Source organism: Juglans microcarpa x Juglans regia, chromosome 2D (assembly GCF_004785595.1).
Source record: "Juglans microcarpa x Juglans regia isolate MS1-56 chromosome 2D, Jm3101_v1.0, whole genome shotgun sequence".
NCBI classification, from domain to species: Eukaryota; Viridiplantae; Streptophyta; class Magnoliopsida; order Fagales; family Juglandaceae; genus Juglans; species Juglans microcarpa x Juglans regia.
In genome coordinates this window covers 13,694,726-13,713,962 of record NC_054596.1, presented here as the reverse complement: position 1 = coordinate 13,713,962, position 19,237 = coordinate 13,694,726, and the positions used below count along the sequence as shown (strand labels likewise).

Below are 19,237 nucleotides of genomic sequence, written 5' to 3'. Positions count from 1 at the left end.
CTTTTGTTGGAAAGTGTACTAATTTGTTGGGAAAAGAACTAAAATTAAAGGACTAGAAATTATTGGCTACCTTTTATGTTTACTATTTATTTAGTTAATTTCTTGTCCACGAAATTAACAAAAGAAATCTTGATTATGTTCTTCAGAATATTCGAAATACAACAACACAAAAAATGAGTGTAGTGCTGCTTTCTGCCCTCCGCCCGTTAATATTCTTTGGTGACTCTTTTGACACAACATCTGCGCGCATATATCATGTCAAGCAAATAATTAACAGTTTAATTTCTATACGTGTATGTATTTTGTTGGGAAAATAAAGTTTCATGCAGTGCAGTTCTTCTATACCCATAACAGGGTGCGGGTTCGTACCTAATTAAATGGCTAAATTAAGGAAAATAGAAATAAATCTTAAGTTCGATCAAGTATATTAATAAATACCCATACCTTTTCTCTTCTGATCATCTTCCTCCTGCCTGAGAGCACCGGCCTTTGGCTTCTGCTCTTGATCCGGAAACGTCGGTGAACTTGCTGCATGTATTGGAGTTCTGTTTGTGCTCATCTTTGTAGTTGTGGGGACGGGATCTCTGTCTCTTGTTTCTCTTTCCATGTTGTCCCCTCCAAGAACAGTACTAGTACCCTTAATGCGTTGCTGATCTTCCGGTGGATGAATAGGGTTATACGTAGTAACGCTGCCGTCTTTGCCTTTAATTTCGCCACTAATGTTGTCTTCCCGTCCCCCGACACCCTTTTTGATGTGCTGCTCTGTATCGAGAAGTTGACTCCTATTCATTCTAATAATTTGTGTCAAGAATGAAGGAAGTTATTTTTCCTCAATTTAATTAGGGAGTATTTTTAGCTGGAAGAAGGTGCTGCGTGATGAGCATTACAGGTTAGAATAGGTTTACGCATTCTGTAAGTTTTCGCTAGGTTCTTCAAACTAGATCAAGGGATCATTTATAACTTTGTTTAAGATTCTCCACTAACTTTGCAAGAACGAAAAGAACCACCTTCGAAGAAGTTGTTGGTCTAGTCAAGAACCACTTTGAATATATTAATAAAGCCGAATCACTTTGAAGAATAAAGGGAAGGGATGAAGCTGCCTAACCTAATTCTGAATACATTTTTTGTATTATACATAAACCACTAAGAATGCTCTAAATTAAGCATTTTTCTTTAAAAATTATTTTTACCTTGAAGGAGTACAATATAAGAATGTTAGAGGCGAGAGTCATGATGAGTTGGCCCACTCCAGTTGTTTTTGTAGCGATTTACTCCTCGCCTCGTTTGTTTTATAAATTTCGTTTTATCTAATTATTATAATTTTTTTAAATTCTTATATAAAATATAATAAACAATTTAAAATTTTAAAATTTTAAAATAAAAATAATATTATAATAATATTTTATTCAACTGTTATCTCATTTCACGTATAACCAAACTAGGTATAAGATTCCCTAGACCCCAATATTGCTGATAAATAAAGCAGCAGATAATCAAATTCTAATTTGGGGCACTCGAAGAATAAAGCAAACTAATTATTGGCTAGGTATGAGAATGCTATCAAGAAAGGAATAAAGCGTAAGCATTATTTTGCTCTGATCAAGATGAAAGCCTTCCATTGCAATAGCAATAACAATAACTTTCTTCTTCTTCTTCTTCTTAATTTGATCTGTTTTATAGGAAATTTTTAAGGATATAAATGATCGATTAAGTTAGATCTAGTTATCAATTTAAATTTTTTTAAAATAAATAGTGATTTAACTTGGTATCACAGTAGAAGACTTGAATTTGAATCCTAACTATACAATCTTTATAATTAATTAAATATTCTACTTGTTAGGCCTGCTTATTAAGGAGAGTGCAACCTAAATGCTAATGATATAAATAATTAGATCTATAATTTCTCGTTAACTTAAATTTTTGGGACATATAGTGATTTAATATGATATTTTAGGCGTTAGACTCACTCATTGAAGAGAAGTTTAGTCTACACGTAAAGGGGGAGTAATGTTAAGGCCTTCTTTGTGTAACTAGGTGTAATTAATAAAAGGGCACCCCATAGGGGCATGTACACCCCTTCCTCTTCCCTTGGCTAGGGGTTATGAAGTGGGTATTAATACACTTCATGGTCCTTGATGGATGGCTTTAACTAATTCTATAGACTTTGGCACAAAAAGAATCCCTTTCCCAAATGTGTTGGTTCTCTTTAGTTTTGACATTTAGGCTATGGAATGAGTGGATGTTGCTCTGGCTTTTGACAACATAGCATACCACACTACTGATGAGGATAATTTCGGATGAACAACACCCATGGAAAAGGCCGTCGAACAACTATACCCAATCAATGATTATCCTCTCAAGCTAAACGTTTGATTTATTGTACTTTGATCTAGTTTTTCTAACACAATATATTTTAGGTATTTTCAGATATTTCATTTCTAAACATCACTCAAATATAAAATAATTTTCAATTTCAAATTTTTAAAATTTTCATTTAATTATTACCTAATCATTACAACTTTTCAATTTTTTAAATAAAACACAAAAAATAATACAAATTCTTCAAATTTAAAAATAAAAATAATTTAAAAAAATTATATTAAACAATTTTTAACTCTATAATATTTATATTCAAAATTTTCTCTCTAATTTCTCAAAATCCAATGAAACAGATTAATTCATCCTATTTTACTAATATTCACAAACTATTTTACTGTTACTAAAAGAACTCTGAAGTATATTTTAACTCTGAAGTATATTTTAAGTGTTGAGTCCTTGGGACTCTCTCTCTCGAGAGAGAGAGAGATCAGGGCGCTCACCTTTTGCTTTATGTATGGAAATTAATGCTTTTCATCATATGACAAACAGATAAAGCAATATTCAGATAAATTCAGTTGAAAGAACAAGAAGCTATCAGAGTTTAATTTACACACCGAAACACTGCTGGTAAGATCAATATACATAAATTTACAATTAGCAGTACCCATTAAGTTCATAACTAAGAAACATCACTGATCAAATTACATATAAGATGTGAGAAACACAAACTGAATCAGAGAACGTTTTACGATCCTCCAAATCTAAAAATATAAATAATATCATGCTTTTTACATTTTATGTTCAATGAACATCACATGACCTTATGATTAACAAGTACGGCATAATCAGTAACAGCAAAATTCAATTGTCTCCTGCGTGCAAGAACTGCTCATCACATGCTCCAGTAGTACCATGACTAGCTCTTCTTATTTTTAATTACAATATGTGAACCAACGTTTCCACAAACTTTAAATAATCCTTCACCTTTGCCACCAAGAAGATACATTAGAATCCTAGGAGCTCCTGGTTATTTGCAGTATTACTATTGTAATTCCTCTACTACACACTCTGAATTAGTTTCTCCAACAGGTTCTATCTCTCATTCTCTCCTTTCTTCAATCAAATATGATATCTCCAATTTTGTTTCTTCTAATCAATTGTCTTCTGGTCATAAATCATTGCTTTTGCTATTTCTGCTGATATTAAACCTAAGTTCTATAATCAAGCAGTCAAACACTCTCATTGGAGAGATGCTATGGCTGTTGAGATTGCTGTTTTAGAACTTAATAATACCTGGACTGTTATCAATCTACCTCCCGATAAACAACCCATAGGCTATAAATAGGTTTATAAGATCAAGTATCGTTCTGATGGTTTTGTGGAGAGGTACAAAGTAGGACTTGTGGTAAAAGGGTATACTCAAACATAAGGTTTAGACTATTCTGAAACTTTTTCCCATGTTGCCAAAATGACTACTGTCAGAACTTTGTTAGCAATTGCTGTTATTAAAAATTGGCATCTTATTCAATTTGATGTCAACAATGCTTTTTTGCATGGTGATCTTTTGGAGGAAATATACATGAAGTTACCTCTTGGTTTTCATATCAAATGGGGTCACAAGTGTGCAAGCTAAATAAGTCCCTTATGGCCTCAAATAAGCCTCTCGACAGAGGTTCTCTAAATTTTCTACTACTCTTTTTGATTTGGGGTTTTTGCAGTCCAGATCTAATTATTCATGGTTTGGGTATCAAGAGTACTTCTTGTATTCTTAGAATACTCCACTATTATTTATTACATTATTATTACTTATCTCCTACTTTTTACTATTATTCATTACTTTTCACTACTATTCAATATTCTATTATTACTTTTTCATTACTATTCACAACTCTTCTCAAAACTTCTCAAAACTTCTCACTACCCAAACTTAAGTCCACTGGCCATTCTTTTATTGCTCTACTAGTCTATGTTGATGATATTTTGATAGCTAGTAGTGATTTGAAAGTTGTAAATTTTTTGAAATCCTTACTTGATGCTAAATTCAAGCTCAAGGATCTTGATTCCCTCAAATATTTTCTTGGTTTAGAAGTGGCCAGATCACCCAGTGGCATTTCACTGTGTCAGCGAAAATATGCCCTTGAAATTTTACAAGATGCTAGTTTTTAGCATGTAAACCAATATATTTCCCTATGGAGTAAAATTTGAAGCTTAGTAAAGATGATAGTGACTTGTTGCCTGACCCTATAGTGTTTCAGAGGTTAATTGGTAGGTTTCTCTACCTTACCATTATAAGACCAGATATGTCTTACTTAATTCAAAAACATAGCCAATTTATGGATCAACCTAGACTACCTCATCTGAATGCAGCTCACAGGATTTTACAATATGTTAAAAGTGCTCTTAGTCTTAGTCTATTTTTTCCAACTCAGAATTCACCAACAGTCAAGGCTTTAGCAGATTCAGACTGGGCTTCTTTTCCTAATAGCAAAAGATTTACCACTGGTTTTTGTGTTTTTCTTGGTTATTCATTGATCTCTTGGAAAACTAAGAAACAACAAATTGTTTCTGGCTCTTCAGCTGAGGCTGAATATAGAAACATGACATCCACTACTTGTGAAATAGTTTGGCTTCTAACTCTTCTATTTGATTTTCACGTTTCTCATTCTCATAGTGCTCAACTTTTTTGTAAAAGTCAAACAGCTTTACACATCGCTGTCAATCCAGATTTTCATGAATGAACTAAGCACATAGAGTTAGATAGTCATTTAATACAAGACAAAATACAAGCTGGAGTCATCAAAACATTTTATCTTTCTTCCCAGCATCGACTTGTAGATGTTCTTACCAAACCCCTTGGCTCTCAACAATTTTAGTTTTTAAACACCAAGATTGGAGTTCATTCCATTTACTCTCCATCTTAAAGGAGGTATTAAGATGTAAAATAGTTTTTACACGTGTACTTGTATTTTTATTTTATACTTTACATTCATTTGTATTTTACTTTACATTTCATTTGTATTTCATCTCTATTGTTTTTTAGGCTGATTTATTTAGCTTAGTATAAATACTTGTATTAGTTTTATTTTTCGACACTAGGACATTTGGACAGTTTCGGCATTATTCAATACAAGAGGCTTCTAGTCTTTCATTCTTGGTAACTCCACACCCAGATTTTCTTCTCTACTGACACACAGCGATGTTTTTCATATGACAGACAGAAGCAATATTCAGATCAATTTAGTTGGAAAAACCAAGCAGCTATCAGAGTTTTTCACACTGAAGCATTGAGCTGTATATGTAGATGAATATAAAAAACATGAAGCACCCCTAAACTTCATAACCAAAAAACAATATCACTGATCAAACTATCATGATATAAGAAGATCGAGCAAACTGAATCAAGGACGTTTTACAAGCCTCTGAATCTGCACTTCTATTTTTACATTATCTGTTCAACGAATATCACACCTTATACAACTTGTCTCCTTCAATAGCTGCATAACATGATCCACCACTACTAGCTTATTCATATTTTTATTTACAAAATGGAGCAGAGCTTTTGGCAACGCTGGCAGAAAGATTCTGTGCCCAGAATCAGAATTTTGTTTTAGTGAATGCACAATCTAACAAAAATAAAAAAATAAAATAAAAAATTAGATAATACTATCTTTGGAATATACCATCTTGAGGCGTCGGAACTATTTGTGGAGTGATGTTGGGTATCCCTAGAATGAAGAAATAATATCAAATGAATAAAATATTAGATAACTAAATAAGAAAATAAATAAACTCACTACAAGAAAAACGGATTTATGTGGCCATTTAATTGAGACGAAAAGACTATTTGTAACCAAAACAAACTCATTTTAGCTGTAAATAGTCATTTCGCTAGAATTAACTGACCACAAATAAGCAATTTTCTTGTAGTGACTATAAATTGGGACTTTGGAATATACGACCTTTAGGCATGGGAACTGCATGTGAAGTGTTGTTGGGTATCATTAGAATGAAGAAATAATACCGAATGAATAAAATATAAATAAGCAAATAAATAAACTATAAATTAGGTTTTTGGAGTACTAACCTTGCGGCTTCGGAACTATTTGTGGAGTGTTGTTGGGTATCACTAAAATGAAAAAATAATATCGAATTAATAAATATCATATATATAAATAAGTAAATAAGTAAACTATAAATTAGGTTTTTGACATATATATACCACCTAATTGGAGCTTCGGAACTGTTTGTGGAGTGTTGTTGGGTATCACTAAAATGAAGAAATAATATCGAATTAATAAAATATCATATATATATATATATATATATATATATATATATAAGCAAATAAAGTAACTATAAATTAGGTCTCCGAAATATACCACCGTGAGGCTTCGGAACAGCTTGTGGATCAGTGTTTTTGGGTATCACTAGAATAAATAAACAACGTCGAATGAATAAAATATAAAAAAAATAAATAAGTAAATAAATAATCTATAAATCAGTTTTTAAATATATATACCACCTTGAGGCTTTGGAAGTGATTGTAGAGTGTTGTTCATGGGTATCACTAGAATGAATAAATAACATCGAATGAATAAAATATCAAAAATATAAATATGCAAATAAATAAACTATAAATTAGGTTTTTGGAGTCTACCACCTTGAGGTTTTTGAACTGTTTGTGGAATGTTGTTGGGTATGACTAAAATGAAGAAATAATAAAGAATTAATAAAATATCAGATATATAAATAAGCCAAAAAATAAACTATAAATTAGGTCTTTGAAATATACCAACTTGAGGCTTCGGAACAGCTTGTGGATCAGTGTTTTTGGGTATCACTAGAATAAATAAACAACATCGAATGAATAAAATATCAAAAATATAAATAAGTAAATAAATAAACTATAAATCAGGTTTTTTAAATATATATATATATATATATTATACCACCTTGAGGCTTCGGAACAGCTTGTGGATCAGTTTTGTTGGGTATCACTAGAATGAATAAATAACATCGAATGAATAAAATATCAAAAATATAAATATGCAAATAAATAAACTATAAATTAGGTTTTTGGAGTCTACCACCTTGAGGCTTTTGAACTTTTTGTGGAGTGTTGTTGGGTATCACTAAAATGAAGAAATAATACCGAATTAATAAAATTAATATCAGATATATAGATAAGCAAATAAATAAACTATAAATTAGGTCTTTAAAATATACCACCTTAATTGAGGCTTTGGAACAGCTTGTGGATCAGTGTTGTTGGGTATCGCTAGAATAAAGAAATATCATCCAATGAATAAAATATAAGATATATAAATAAGCAAATAAATAAGCCTAAATTAGGTCTTTGAAATATATATATCACCTTGAGGCTTTGGAACTGATTGTGGAGTATTGTTGGGTATCACTATAATGAAGAAATAGCATCGAATGAATAAAATATAAGATATATAAATAAACAAATAAATAAACGTAAATTAGGTTTTTGAAATATATATACCACCTTAATTTGTTTCTTGAGATTTTAATATTATTGTTTCGCTCCCTTGATTTTACATTTTTTTTCAATTAACTACTTCTTTCAAATTCTAGTTAACTAATCTAACGTAAATACTAATGTAATTCAACATAGGATTGTAAACCGAATCAGTCGGTTCGGTTTGGGGCCGGTCAATTCAGTTTTGGCCCCAAATCGAAACCGACCGACCGGTGATGTTTCCTTGTGAAAACTGGCTGAAATCAATCAATATAAAAGGGGTGAAAGTGGTTGTTCTCGATCGGTTTGGCCGGTTTGGGCCTTTTCTTTTGGGCCTTTTTAGCTTAATCCAAGATCTTTTTAGGTATTTTTTTAGTTGATTTCAAATTTTAATTTGTTGAGCTTTTAAAATTCATTTTAAATATCCAATTTCATTTTAATTTTAATGTCATTTGTAATGTTAGCCTTAGGTTAAAAAAAATTTAATTAACAATAGTAAAATAGTAATGCCGTTGTAAGGGATTTTTCTCCCTTATCAGCCCGTAGGGCAAGTCCATGAGGAACCACTAGGAAGTGAGTCAGATAGCCCAGCCAAGGCCGACGATCCTCCTCCAAGGGAGTCAATGGGCCTCTTCATGGTACCCGGCCCGCAAGCAAGGCCCACCCCAAAAGCAATCCACGTACAAAAAAAATGAACGGAAAGGGACAGATAAGGCTCGCCAACCTGACTCTGCCCCAAGGACACCCCGCCCTCTTAAACCAGTATAGGCAGGTAGGCAAAAAATGTAAAAAATTTTCGATCTCCTGACAAACAGGCATGGAGAGGTTTGATGGGAAACGCCTGTAAGATAAAGTAAGTCAGGAAGCCACACCGCATTAATGACACCACTACCCAAACTCCACGCCTCTCCAGAAGCCACACCTCATTAAAGGCTACTAACAAACGAACAATGGAAAGGACATCAGATTCTCAAAGTCAGGGACGAGGTGTCCCATTCAAAAAACCTAGTATAAAAGCTAATATCTCGGTACGAGGAATTATCTCGGATTCCTCTAAGCTTACACACAAACTAACAAGGAGATATACTGACTTTAGTATCGGAAACTTCCCAGCCACCACCAAGGTCCCCATTCTCCGTGTTTGCTTAAAGTGTGCAGGTGATAACACGAAGACCCAAGTTTCTAGAACCCGGCCCAAAGGCATGCGAAACATGACATTAACAGTGGCACCGTCTGTGAGATCTCTATAGACTTCATGTATCCTTCGTATGCCTGCAACAACCCATTGTCAAACAACTCAGGGACATGAAGAAACAACATCAACAAACATGGAAGCGAGGCTCGCCGCACTGGAACAATTGGTGGGAAAACTAACTATCGAGGTAAAGACCCTCTGAAAGAAAAATGAGACACTCAAAGCGGCCACCAACGAGCTAGAAAATGAAGCGGAACCAAGCTACAACGAACATGTGGGATCTAGGAATGCAGGAGAAGGAGGAAATGTAGAGGAAGAAAGAAAAACATGCGGGACGAATTGCGTAACCTCAAAGGAAAGTACGAAGATATGGCTAGGAAGATGGGCACATCGTCATCGGTAGACCAATTGCTCACCAGCACAGGCCTCCCATACAGCGAGGAGGTGATGGTCATACCCCTATCACCAAAGTTTCAGGTGCCTCTCATGGACATGTACGATGGAACTAGAGATCCCTTCGAACACCTGAAAACCTTCAGAGCCCACATGACTCTGCATGGTTTCTTGGGAGAAGTAGCTTGCAAGGCCTTCCTGCTAATTTTGATGGGGCCAGAAAGAGTACGGTTCAGGTTTTTGGCACCCAGGTCCATAGACAGCTTCAGGGAGCTGGCTTGTCTATTCCACACACAGTTTATGGCGAGCCGGAGAAGGAGACGCCACGCAATATTTCTCCTCACCATCAAGTAAGGGGAAGACGATAGCCTAAAGGCATACCTATCCAAGTTTAACAAAGAACGGATGACTACGGACAATTAGAACGAGAAGATAACTCTAGCGGCCCTCTTGGGAGAAGTGTGGCCAGATCCCAGTTAATGGCAGAGCTGGCACGAAGAAATCCCTCCACCTTGTGAGAACTCATGGACCAAGCCGAAAACTATATCAATGCCGACGATACACTTCGGGCCATACGAAGCTAAGGAGGAGAGAACAAGAACAAGCTGAGAAAAAGGCTAAGGTGCCGACCAAGGGCAAGGCTAGCGAGAAGCCGGAGAAAGGGCCAAGACACAACAGGAGGGAAGAAGCCTTTACGAAAGCCCCGGGCCTTCAATTTGATTGGTCGGCGCTCGCCATCAAGAAAGATGACCACCAGCCAGCCTAAGAGGACAACTATAAGAGCGCCAGCCACCGTTATTACACCTACTACCAGTCCCCCACCCACAGCACCGACGATTGCCTTTTCTTGAAAGAGAAAAAAAGCAGGCTGGGCAGTCAAGGCCGCAATACCCTCCCACTCAAAGGCCAGAGTGGGAATAGAGGAAGAGGTCACGGGAAAGAAGTATGGAGAGGATCAGAGAGTAGCCTCTCAAGGACCCCATTGCGATCACCCCGGTGCACCACATCAAGGAGGACCGTCGCTAAGGGAGATCAGAACCATCATGGGAGGCTTTGTTGGTGGAGGCGCAAACTCATTTGAGCAAAAAGCGCATGCCAAGTGGGTAAGATACTAAGAGGTGTATTCGACGGCCGCCCCACCAAGTACAGAAGGAATGACCCAGTCCCAATCATTTCCTTTGGAGAGGACGACAAGGAAGGGGTCCTCTATCCGCACAACGATGCCTCGATGATGACTATGTTGGTTTTCAACTTCACTACTCAGAGGATCCTTATCGACGATGGCAACTCCCCAGATATCCTGTTCTGTGAAGGCTTTACACAGGGAATAGATGCTTCCCAACTCCAACTAGCCCCCATGCCACTAAAGGGCTTCTACGAGGATATGGTCCAGCTAGTCGGAATCATCACACTGTCCGTCTTAGTGGGCAATGCCCCCCCCCCCCAACGCCTCTGTCATAGTTGATTTCTTGGTGGTGAAGGCCTCTTCATCATACAACGCCATAATCAATCGACCCACCCTCAACAACTTAAGGGCAATAACGTCGACCTACCACTTGAAAATGAAGTTCCCAACCGCTGAGGGGGTGGGAGAAGTTCAAGGAGAATAGGTCCTAGTGCAGGAGTGTTATGCACAAGAATTGAAGCCAAAAGGTCGCACGTTACACATGGTTCATGCCCACGAGACGCCAAGCGTTTGCGGAAGCTTCACTACGAAGGAACCTTATGACTTGTAATTTACATTTTTGCATCAATATGTAAATTCTATTAATGAGAATGTGACTTTTCAGGAATAAAACTTAATCTCCACCAACATAATCTCCATCAACGTAATCTCCATCAACATAATTTCCACCAATGTAAGCTCCGTCGACACGATCTCCACCAACGCGATCTCCACTGACATGATCTCCATTAGCGTATCTCTACCAACGAAATCTCCATCAATGACTACTTACCTCCTTGCAAGGCACCAAAGGGATGAGTTACGCCAGGCTGCTCTCTTCTTCTCACAGTGGAGAGCAGGCCAGCCCTCGACTGCTTGACACTTAACTTCCTTGTGAGCATCAATAGACGGAAATGGGTCCAGTCCCAAACTTCCCTGTAACTTACCTCCCTGCGGGAGACGGAGGGTGAGATGAGCCTTAAGGCCAACTCACCCCTCCCACAACGCAGAACGGGTCCAGCCTCTTGGTTGCCTGACAAATTACCCTGATATCTGCCACGACAAAGAGTAGTATCAACACTAGTCTGACCCAACACTTACCTTTCCTATGAGGTCAACAGGTGGAAGTGGGTCTAGTCTCAAACTGCCATGTGACTTACCCCACCCCCACATAGTGAAGAGCAAACCAGTTTCTCGGCCATCCGACAAATTGCCTCATTTGGAGACCAAAGGAGTGGACTTGTCCTAAGGCATTCCGACCCCTCCCCCGGCAGAAAACGGGTTTAACCATTTGACTACCGGACACTACACCATCTCCAACAACAAGATGCCTAATGAGCGGCACTTTGAAATCCCCCCCCCCCAACTTCCTCTCCACCAAACGGAACGCCAAGTAATTAACGTTGCGCGTCTCCAGCGAAACAACTCAAGTTTACAAATTCAGCACTCGTAGGTCGAGGATAGATTAATCTAACTTGGTTATTTTTCCCAACAACACATTGGACTCAATGTAGTGGAACCAAGTCCCACGGTGAAGAGTGAACCACCTTCTTAGCCATCTGACATACTACCTCCTCAGGAGAATTAAAGGGGCGAGCTAGACCTCTAACCCTTTCCCCGGTGGAAAACGGGTTTAGACTAACAGGCATAACGGCATTTCCAACGATGGGACACCAAGCATATAAAGCCTTGGAATCCTCCCAAACTCCACCTAACAAGAAGTGTGTTGATAGCAGAAGGGTGGTGCCTAGCTAGGTGGATAGGCGCTAGTAGGGTAGCCTACGAGTATCCTTGGCATCAACACCTTCCCTATCAAGGCCTTGCGCTCCAATGCCGCCTGGTCCAGAGGAAATATATACATCATCAATACCCTCAAGTAGCTGGGATTCCAGGCGTCACCATGCCTCCACAGACTTATCAACCTATGAGACCGATGAGAAAATCGAGGAAGCCGAGTGCCGTGTCTCCACAGACTCACCTCTTCCCTTGCCTCAATTAAGAGGCTGACGGGAAGACCAGGGTTGTCCAGCACCATGTCCCTACGGACTTGCCCCACCTCTTACCCTAGTCTACAACACCGGTGAAAAAGGCCGCGACATAAGAATCGCATCCCTCGCCCCCTAGAGGTGATTTATCCCTTGCGTTGGGCCCGCCAAGCCGAAGAGGAAAAATTAAAGGGAAAGAGAGCATTGAAAAGAGAGAGAGAGAGAGAGAGAGCAAATTACCAAGAAAAAAAAAAGACATTTTATTAATAAGTTACAAGTATACAAGCAGATAATGTGTCTAAACCTTACAAACAGAGCGACATGAACAAGGACTAATGCTGGGGTGTTAGAGTCGAGTCTCACTCAAGAATGTTGGGGTCTAGTGCTGGCAAGTTAGGATCGAGATCAGGGGCATCAGAGTCAGGACGGAAGGTCCCTGCCCAAGTTGCAACCATGCTCGAGCATGTTAGGGTCTGGAGGGAGTTCACTGGAGTCGAGGGCTTTTAAGTGTGCCTCTAGGGCTTATGAGTCTGCCTAAGGGTTCTCCAGAACGTAGTCCCCCATCCTCTTAAGACATTCAATGTATCCGTATGGCTAAGCCTAGTCATGAACGAACAAAACCGACCTAGCTACCCTTCTAAGTGGGGAACGATGTCCTCAACTTAAGACAGGTTGCTCCGCAGATCTTCGATGACCACTTCCTGGGCCGCCAACCTCTTCTCAACTTTGTTTAAATTGTCAAACGCCTGGTCAGCCCTTCCCTTCTCTTGGTTAGTGGTGGCTTGGGTGACCGCCAATGAGTCTTCCTGCCCATTCAAGGCTTCGGAAAGGGATTGGTGATCTTTATCCAATTGACCCAGCGACCCTTCAAGAATCGCCACCTTCAATGTGAGTACATCGACTAACCCTTCAACCGAGCTCCTCTCTGCCAACGCAACGAGGGCATCATTATGGGCCAACTCAGCCTGCTCTTTCGTTATGGTAAGCTCAATTTTTAACATCTTTCGCCGACAATGAAGCTACTTCATCTGCGCAAGGACACCCTACCCTCTGAAACCTACAGAGGTAGGTAGGCGGGAAACGTGAAAAACCCTCGATCTACTGACAAACAGGCACGGAGATATTTAACGGGGAATGCTCGTAGGATAAAGTAAGCCAGGAAGCCACACTGCATTAAAGACACCACTACCCGGACTTGACGCCACAATAATGGCATCGCTCTAAAAGTCACACCTTATTAAAGGCTATTAACAAACGAACAGTGGAAATGACATTGGATCCTCAAAGTCAGGGACAGGGTGTCTCATTAAAAAAAAAACCTACTATAAAAGTCAATCCCCATGTACAAAGAACTGTCTTGAATTCCTCTAAACTTACGCACAAACTATTAAGAAAATATTTTAACTTTAGCATCGGAGACTCTCCAGCCACCACCATATCTGTGTTTACTTAAAGTGTGCATGTGACAGCTCAAAAAATTTGAGTTTCTAGAACTCGGGCCAGAGGCGTGCGAAACACGACGTTAATAGCCGTGATGGTGTAAGTACTAACTAGTAACCACTATACTAATTGTTAGATAACTTAAAAAAAAAAAAAAAAAAAAAAAAAAAAAAAAAAAAAAAAAAAAAAAAAAAAAAACACTCCACTAGATGCTAACACACATTACAAATAAAAAAAAAAATCCTAAGCAACAACCCACTAGATGTTTTATAAACGTCATGTCTAAAACAAGGATATTTTATATACGTATAATATAAAAGTGAAAGCCTACTCTACCGCCTCCCTATTACAGCTCAAGTATACTGTTCGGGAAAAAAATTATTATTTTTTATTTAGTGGTTAAGGAAGTGATTTTAAGTATATTGGTGTATTTTTTATTTTTTTAAAATATTTAAATATATTAAAAAATGTGAAAAGAAAAATAAAGAAAAAGTAAAAACTCAAAAATTGCTTTGCGGTCAAACCGAGCGGGCTACTCTGGACGGCAGAGAAGCCGGACTCAATATAAAATATATATACATATATATATGATTGGCCGGTTTGGCAGTTTGAACCAAACTGGGATTGAACCAGCCAACGAAGGTTTTTGCATATTTCTACTGTTAACCGACCAATTCTCTACCAGTTTCGACTGTTTCGTACTCATGTGGCCGGTTCACATCGAAGATGGCCAGTTTCCTCTATTTTTGTACCACCCTAATTCAACATGTACCATGGTTGAAAAAGGAAAATAATTTAGAAAAAAATATAAAAATAAAATTTTAACGAAAAATGAGAAAATGTCTTTGAAAGGTCGTTTTTTAAAAGATATCAATAAGATAAATGAAAACACAAAAATGTAGAAGTCCCAAATATTCTACAAAACATAGACATGCAATACAAAAAATTATAAAAACATTATATATAAATAAAAAAAAGTAAAAAAATATATATATAAAATTAAGAAAAAAACATATAAAACAAGAATCCAAAAACAAGAAAAAAAAAAAAAGAAGCCTAAACTAATAGAAAATGCTACTATGCCCCTAGCTAATTTATACCACCCACTATGCTTTCTTGATGTGACACTGCCACTTAACTTATTAAAAAAGTTAAAAATATTGAAAACACAAATATAAAAAAGTATAAGGAATATAGGATTTTACTCCTCTTCTTCTTCTTCTTCTTCTTTTTATGTAATTTAGAGTCATTTTATTTTAAATATATATTTTTTAATTTTTTTTAATAGGCCAAGTGACCTGCACATCAAGAAAGAAAGTAATTGGTATAAATTAAGGAATATAGTAGTATTACCCTAAACAAATTATTATAAAATAAAATGAAGAGGAGGAAGTTTCTCCTCTCAAATCTCTACCTTCGGCAAAGGGAATGGTCCACTCTCCTCGCCTAAACTAACATAGGTGGGGAGTAGCTGCGAGACGCATATTTGATACTTGGAAGTTAGAAGGCAAATCCAAGTCAGAGCTTTGCTAGGTACAAGCGATCTGGCAAACCAAATTGTGTACCGACGCTAACATGACTTTTTTTATTGAAAAGAAAAACAAAAAAAGAAAAATTTAAATAGAAGAATAAGGTCTATTATCTCATGAAAATCATTTTCGTCTCAATTCACATCGATTCATTAAACGAATGCCTTATATGTCAGCATCGGTACACGTTTTGGTGCGCAAACTCACTTGCAAGAAGACTTTTTCAATATCAATATATAATATTTATATTGATTTTACACTAGAGCTTGTTACGATAATCCTATCGTTAACTATATCATTTTTTACAATAGACTAGTTTGAGTTTGATCATTAATGCTTTCTTGTTTTAGCTTTGCACTATCTTCGGTTTGCTACTTCTTAATCCTTATAATTTTCAGTCTGTTTATTTATAAGTTTATCTGCATTTTATTTTGATCTGTTATGTATTAATTTTGCATTTATATTATTTATTAAGGGAAATAATATTTGCAATACACGAAATATATGTAAGTCTCGTGCACTTCTTTTGAAAAAAAAAAGTGAGTTGTAAAGATGATACATACTCGAAAAAATTAATTTTTTAATAGTAGATCCCACTATTTTTCAAAAAGAAATACGTGAGACTTACACACTCTACAACTATATTTAACAATACTCTTTTTTTAACCATATAGGCTACCATGTGATCAACATCTTGGTTTTTGATAGATTAATTAACATAAATCTAACAAAAGACCAGCTTATTGATAATTTAGCAAAAGCTCGTGAAGGAGACTATAAAAGTCCATGAAGCAAAAGGATAATCGTGCAACACTGATCAAGATGATGCTAGTTAGTTCTGTATTTAACCTAAATATATAAAAATATCGTTAATAAAATAAACACGAAAATATCAATATATAAACTTATAATCGATCAATATAAATATATATATATATATATATATATATATTATAAATTAGAATTAGTGATATACCGTTTTCGTTCCAATTGCCATTCACCGAAAATGTTGTAGGAATATTAACGTTCAAACTTTTACGTTGATCTGGTACCACCGATATGGTAACTTGAATGCTCACGCCAGGCCCAGGGCAGCAGTTTCAGGAGTATAATTAATAGATGGGGTTTTGCCATCGTCCCTGTCGGGATATTCATGTTGTGGTTCGTCTTTCTGTTGTGCTTTCGGCATATCTGCGTGTCCAAAGATGTCAGATATATAGCAGATCGATGGTCATCATCTTTTTAATGAAGCTTTTTTTTTTTAATCTCTTTTTTCTTTTTCATGAAACAAAATCAGCGTTTTCTTTTCACGTTGTTTAATTCCCATATTAATAATACAACATTAAATAAAAACAAACAGATCGAGGTAGTCCACAAAACAAAACAAAACAAAGATGAGAGATTTTTCAAGTAGAAAATTCTAACATAAAACTAGAAGTTTCGCTGTATATAAATTGGTATGTTAGGCTTTAGCACAGTACTAATGATGCTTTCACACTTGAGGAGCTCTCCTGCTAATTGTTTTGCAACATTCCGGCATTCATGTCCAAGACTAGTACTGCATGCACGGGATCATCTCTAGCTCAAAGGGGGATGGGTAATTCGTTGAGAGTATTAAAAATTAGGAGTCCTGGGACTCGTTTGGATAGTGATCTCAGTCAATCTCATCCTATCTTATTTTATCTTTTTTTTTTTTTTTAAACATCACTCAAATACAAATAATTTTTAATTTCAAATCTTCCGTTTTTTCATTTAATCATTACTTAATCATTACACATTTTTTAAACTTTCAAATAAAACACAAAAAATAATTCAACTTATTTAATCTCAAAATAAAAATTATATTCTAACAATATTTTAACTTTATAATATTTTTATTTAACTTTGTCTCTCTCTTTTCTCAAAATCCAATAAAATATCTTAACTCAAATCATTTCACTACTATTTACAAACTATTTTACTACTATTTACAGATTTTTCATTTCATCTCAACATCCAAACGATGCATTTTAAGTGATAATAATATGAACACCAGAAAGAAGAAGAATTTTTCCCGCTCATAAATTAATTAAAGAGATCATAGAAGAAATCTGCTTAGCAAGAACGTCTGCATGAGTTAAAATATAAGATGCAAGCCCTCTGTACTTTAGTACGACATGAGTTTTAATCTTACGCGCGTGAACATCCGAAATATCGTTTGTTTGATAATTGAACTCAACTCACACATTAATAAAGAGCCCAACAAACACCTTGCACTAATAATTATAAGTTGAATAAATTGATTAAATTTGAATATTGAAGAAAAGATCAAAGTTTAGCAATCTACCATCCATCTTCTTGTTTTCTGCCTGAGAATTTATAATAAGATCAGCACGCTTTTGCTGGTTCTGCTTCTGCTCTTGCGACAATATCTGACTTTCACGTGATGGGCTGCTCTTGATCCTCGGTACTAGTGCAGAGCCGGTGGGCTCTGAAGGCGGAGGCATTGATCTAACATTAACATGTGCAGGAGTGGGATTGATGTGTCGTTGGTGTCTGTTTGGATGTTGTCCTTCCCCGGAACACTTCTCTGATCGATACTTGGGTTGGGGTCGTTAGGTAGAGGATTAAAAGGCATTCTAATGAATTGGGTATGTTTCTGGGGGCTGTTATTCAATTATAGAAATTAAGAACCTTTTTTTTCGAAGTTAGTTTTTGTACTTCTATATATATATATATGTATGTAGTTAGTACTACTCAAGGAACATTACAAGCTGTAAGAGAATATATAGGAACTGGCCAGGGCAGTATAGGTCGTGGAGGCTAGAAGGGATTTCCACTTCTAAAATTCTCCATTGCTGAAAAGTTGAGCAGAAAAGAACCAAATACGAATGTGGGATTCAGATAGGAATATAGGCGCAGCTTGAACCGTGCTTTAGTACTCTAGAAGCCTTTAAGTAAAACTAATTTCATGCATTGATAATAAAGAGATCTAGACAACGATTAATTACGATGAACCGATGAGCAGCAGCATCTCGTACTCGTGGGGCCTGGCCTGGTAACTAACTGGTAAGCAAAATGATCAAATGAATATTGGTGCTTGTTGTAACAATGGCGGAGGCAAGGGGGCAAGGGGTACTACTTACTGGCCACTGCACAGAATATATAATATTTAATATGATAAGTACTTTAGATTGTAAAATTATTTTTATCATAAAGTAAATCTAACAGATTACATGAAATCACGTCATTTTATAAATTTATTTTTATTTAATTTCTTTATATCTGTAATATTTCTCAAATTTCAAACCCCCAACTTGCCTCCCTTGTAAAAAATTACAAAATTTAAAAAACAATTGGGACCCAAATGATTCTTTATTGGAAAGGTTATACATCCTTTGATAAATACAAATGTATTAAATAAGATATTTTTCTTATTGTAAAGTTAAAAATAATAAAAATAAACTTATAATATGAGCTTATACGATGTTAAGCTTTATACAAGTTATATGCTTTGATTGTTGATCATAATCTTTTTTTTTTTCCCCCACAAATCGTTCATGAACTTAACAAACCAATTAGACGTAGAATATGGCCAACCCTTCTCAAATAAAATGATTTATATATTTACAATATTGTTAATACTTGCGTATAAGTCAAGCAGAATATAACCAGATCATATGAAAGTCATGAACTCTCGAATAAAGCAACTTAATTATTAAAGGGGGTGTATTCTTTCTAAAGGGC

General features: G+C 36.2%; 1 long non-coding RNA gene across 1 annotated transcript; it reads right to left on the bottom strand.

Moving 5' to 3' along the window:
- Nucleotides 1-5,577: 5,577 nt before the first annotated feature.
- LOC121248857 lies at nucleotides 5,578-18,213 on the bottom strand. The gene is made up of 4 exons (XR_005937522.1): nucleotides 17,838-18,213; nucleotides 16,488-16,702; nucleotides 6,000-6,044; nucleotides 5,578-5,887 (listed from the first exon to the last, which is right to left on the bottom strand). It is a non-coding gene; the product is annotated as an uncharacterized LOC121248857 (long non-coding RNA).
- Between the last annotated feature and the right edge of the window lie 1,024 nt (nucleotides 18,214-19,237).